A 5,597-nucleotide genomic window follows, 5' to 3' on the forward strand; every position below is an offset into this window, starting at 1 on the left:
AACTAAGAATAATGTTTGTTGAGTTTGTTGAAAATGTAAACACCGCAAAATGAAACACCCCACTCTGACTAATTAAATATCGTGTCTAGAAAAGTTCAGAGATTCAAGGCAAATTGACGAGGAACCTTACTCATAGTCTCAATATTGAGAGTGTTCTGTAATCCATAAAGTCGAGTGAATAATTTATAAGATACCAGAGAGTTTCGTGCATTTGTGTTTTTCACGGAGTTTTCATTTTACCCCAGAGCCAAAGCATCTCACTGGGAATTTTCATCATCATTCATTTAGCCCTCCCACGTTTCACTTTAATGTTCTCAACAGTATAGTTAGTAAAGTACGATGTGGTCGAATACTCGAGTATGATAGTGTCAATGTGGGAAAGGTGTTGTGAACGAGTTCGCCCCTGGATCGCTCTCACCTGTATGTTTTTCTTCATGAGCGATCCCTAGAGACTGTGTTTGTGTCCAACATACATTCTCCATCTCACTCACCGTGGGCCACTAACACTAATCGAGTTGTTGAGCAATTTCCACTGGGAAAAGTTGATCTATTTTTCCCTGGGAAAATCTCGCTAGAAATCACGAGGCACGAGGCTGGAGCCTATGTTGGTGGGTTTGGCGTGGGAAAGTGGGGCTGGTGTGGTGAGATGATGGAGCTAGATGATGCGGAGACAAGGCCAAGAGGAGAACGTTATGAATGAAAAATCGAAATATTGGAGCTCATATAAATGGTGTGTGAAGCCTCTTCGCGGATGTCTCTTTCGGATGCTGAACATGTGTGAAAGGCTGATTCTGTGTATGGACACACCTGAGGAATTTGGCTATTTTTATACCTGTGCACCTCTCTCTCAGCAGCTCTTCCATGGAAGTCCGGAGATTCTCGCGCAATGGTAACTCTGAGGCAGGTAAAAGGTATTGGCTTTGACAAAACAGCTCATTTTTCGTCTCTTTAACTTTTTACTTATCATGCCAACTTCCTTTCCTCTGTGTACAACTTACCACTGTCTACAACCATAGATCCTTGGTATTTAAACAACATTTCATGGAATATTCCCATCCTGGGCTATCCGTTGTAATTCAAATTCCAATGTAGAAGAACACCTCAAGGGACTCTTCCGAAGTGTTCGTATATGTAACCATGTACCTAAATCCAATTAATACATCAACAAGAAAATTCCACTGGGATTTAAATCTTAAGTGGGTCTTCAATCGATGTCATATTAACTAAAAGTCTCAAAAAAAAAAAAATCTTTTTCATTAGGCACAAATTATGCCAAACAGTCTCTCGTGATACAAAATCGTTCAAAAAATTTAACTTTAACCGTCAACAGCAGCATATTTGCTGTCAGAAATTCAATCAAATCGTCAACTTTCTCCACTTGAGTCTCTAAAAATCGTGATGGAAATGCCACGAAATTCCGCCTTCAGCTCGACTGAATTGCTGTGCGTGAATGGAGAAAAACCGATTGGAGGTCTCTTCCAGCACCTCGATACCTTTATGAAAATGACCAAGTCAATCGCACTTGAGAGAATGTAATGACTCAACTTGATTAGGTTTCTGGATTTTTTTTCTACTGCAAATCCAAATTAGAGAATTGACCTATTTTCAATATCCTATTCGCCAATAAAAATTATTCAGATAAAAATAACACTGACTCAAAAAAGGGATTAAAAGTACCGAAGACTACCTCAAATTCGGGCATTTCGAAGAAGTTCGGTCGTGATACGGTTTGTAATCCAACGATTTCTGGTCAATTACACTTATATTTAGGGTAATGTGGTACAAGTTGGACAATGGTACAATTTGGACAGGGCTTTTTTTTCTTGATAAATATTAGTACTTCATTTTTATTTGTATATTTTTAATGACCAACGCACAATAACTTTTGTTTAGTAAACATGTTTTTGACATTTCAATGAGAGTGAGTGAGATCTAGATTAGTCATCTCGCTCATTCTCATGGGAAATTTTGAAAACATGTTTACAAAACAAAAGTTATTGTGCGCTGGGCATAATGCTTTAGTTTTATAATTTGGTCCCTTGTGCTTAAAAACAAATTTTGTATTGTATTTAACAAGAAAAAAACCATGTCCAACTGGTACCGGAGAATTGTCCAACTTGTAACACTAATTCCAAATTATACCACTTTACCCTACTCATATATATTTTTGAAAATCCTCAAGATGAAGAATCACAACACAACAAGAAAAAAACATAGCTAGTTTCAGTTTATGTACTTCTTTTGATATAATCAAAAACAAATTTATAAAATTGTGTTGCCCAAATTCAAAAGTAGGCCTACCTTAAATAAACCAAATTAGCGAAAATCTATTGAAATTTTATGTACTTTTTATACGGAAGAAATTGTTTCTAAAACCTAAAGTTTTTGTTAAATAATAGCCACAATTTTTACAAAATTCTGGAATAATCTATTAAAGTGACATCTTTCTGTCTTTGTTTAAAAAAAGGTTTTGATTTTTTTTTATTTTAATGTCGAAGAATATTCTTAAATAATATTCTTCATCTTTTCATACGTTTTTGCATAGAGGCACTGAAACCTAATGGCAAGTTTTTTCCTAAAGAGAATTAACTAATCAGTCTGATATATTTCGAAATTGTGCATTAAATGCTGTTTAAAAATACATATTTTATAATGTTTGCAGAATAATACAAGAACTACGAGCAAATTACTTATGACAAATTTTCTTGGTAAATTTGGGAGCAAGACAACATTAAGTCCAGTGAGCATGAAATAACCATTGCAATATCTAACTAATATGAATCGATTATAGTTTAGTTTTCCGGAATTTATCACATTAAATTTTTTTAATTTCATATGACATTGCCATATAGTAACACAATTCCCCTACTGGTTAGTTATTGTTTTCTTTGAACTATTAGTCCAAAGGATATACCCATAAAAGCTTTAAGTGTACCTAAATACTGTATTGTATTTTGTCAAATTAACAGAGTAAGTTATGCCCTTCAGGATCATTCCAAGCTCCTAGAACCTTAAAACTCTAGCAAAGTTCCTAACTAACTGAACATTTTTCCATGATTGTGATTCCCAAACAGAGTTATGAGGGAAATTCATGAAGAAAGTCTTTTAATGAAGTGATTCCAGGTAAAAAACTGCAAATTTTGGTTTATTCAGTAATTTCTGCCTTCCTAAATCTCAATGAAAATCTATGAGGCATCATTGCAATATAAATTAATGCAAGAGTTAAGCAGTATCATACAGTAGTGACAGTGGAGGACCTGATGCTCTCAGTAATGCTAATTAGGTAAGAAATTCTTCATGAATTGGTCTTAAATAGGGCTATAAGAAATTTTATTGGCACGAAGAATAAGATATAAAGTCCACAATATTAAAATAATTCTCATTGATCTGATTTGTTTCACTTTTATTTAAAAAATCGGGATCGTGCCTATTTGAATTTCGCTCAAAAATCACCTAAAAATTTGATATTTGGCTGGCGTTCACGCACGAACGCAATTGCGCGTGGGTCACTACCATAAAAAGTCTTGTTGGATAGGCCTATATTATACAAAAAAATATTAGGTCGATCCGACTTACAGACCACCCACACCACACACTTATAAGTCCGTCCCTATTTGAATTTCGCTCACTGTATAACAAAATTATTAGTTTATGATGCGATTACCAATTTTATAATTTTTCGAATTTGTTTTAGGTAAGAACTTAAGATTTTTGCAAGCTGTTCATAAATGTATAACGTCAATAATTGATGACTCTACCCTATACCAGTTTGTTACAGGTGGAGGGGGGGGGGGTTAAAAAAAATTATAATATTAATGATGTGGAGAACAACATATAGAACTGTCTCCTGAAGGTCCTAAGTGGTAGCATACAGACGGACAGACGATCAAACAACGTGGCATCATTTCTCAGAAATTATTTGGATCGCAAAAATAATGTTAAGAGAAGTGATCTCTGGGGGTTGGAAGGGGAAAATATTGGCTGATAAAAAAAAACGAAGGATATACCTTTGCTTTTCTAGAGTTCTAAGTTCGAACAATAGAATTTCAGAATATTCTAAAATATAAAAACATACGAAAAAATCGTTGACCCGTTGAAACCTCTACACTGATAAAACATAAAAAGATCAAATTGATCGAAATTTTATCCTTTTTCAAAGGATGAATCAAATTTCAAACTCTGGATTCACATTTACCATAAGAATATATTAATTTGATCTATCCTTTGCAAAAGGATCAAGTTTGGATCAATTTGATGATTTTATTTTTACCAATGTACACATTGAGAGCAATTTTCGTCCAAAATTGTATTTTTGATAGAATTTTTACATTTTTACCTACAATAGTGCAGGTGGTTTCCGTCAAAAAAAAGCAATTTTTGACGAAAATTGCTCCCCATATGAGAGACGCCTTTAACGAAACGAACCAAAGAAACGGTCTTCGATTTTTTTTTTGTAAAACTTTTAGAAAACAAGTAATAAAGCTGTTATTATAAGAGCAAAATCGATGAATTACCTCCCTTGAGTTCACTGAATAAAACAGTCTGATTTAAATATTTAAAAAGATGTTTCAATATGCAAAATTGAAATTTCTACGGCGTCCTGCACTGAGAAAAAAGAACAAGGTGCGATTAACTTTTTTTCCTCATAACTTTAACACTTTTTAGGTGTAAAAATATATCAACATTTTTTAATGTTAATTTTACACCTTTCTAAGGGTAAAATTAACATGAAAAAGGGTAACTTTAACCCCAGTACACCTAAAAAGGGTAATATTTACACCGATTTTGGATCAATACTGCAGGGTAAAATTAACATTTCCGGAATGTTATTTTAACTTTTTCGGATTTCTCACAGTGTGTGAAAATTAATTTGAAATGAGCTTTGCCATTACTCTTTCAAAAGTGCGAAATGTGCTTTCTATATAGTCAGTGTCCAATGGAGAAGCGAAAAGAGCTACTTTTCTCCTCAGTTGACACACTGGCGGAATGGAATGTGAAGATCACGCAGTAGAGACACTCGGAAGTGCAATCCACTGTGACTACCATTTCCGTTCTATTGTCGTCTACATTCATCATGCTCTGCCCATTCCTCTCTTCATAGACCAACATTTTTAGTTCTCTTCACAGGGATTTCTCCCCAATGATTCCATCTATCAATAGGAGAGAAATTCCACACTAATTGCTATATCTTCATAATTCCCCATTCAATTAAATTTCCTGCCACACAAAAAACACATTCATAGGTTTTAACCTTCTACGTAATTATCCCACAAGAGTGAGATATCCCGCGGAAAATGTCTGTGATGAGAATTTTCACCCTGTGTAATTTCTATACTAGGAATTATACATAAACATTTTAGTTGGACTGTAATTCATTATGTACATCCATGGGGAGGAATTTAGGCTTTATACCTATACCTACCTCAGAATCAAATGTGAATTTATTCACCTTTCTTCCTTCGGACGTGCGTTTTCCTCGAGATTGTTTCCACGATTTCATTCACGCGATGGCCAAGCACGTCACGGAAATTTATGCATTTTCTGGGCAAGAAGCTCCTTTGGTAATGGCATAGAACATTATGGATAACTTGCATTTG

Source organism: Phlebotomus papatasi, chromosome 1 (assembly GCF_024763615.1).
Source record: "Phlebotomus papatasi isolate M1 chromosome 1, Ppap_2.1, whole genome shotgun sequence".
NCBI lineage: Eukaryota > Metazoa > Arthropoda > Insecta > Diptera > Psychodidae > Phlebotomus > Phlebotomus papatasi.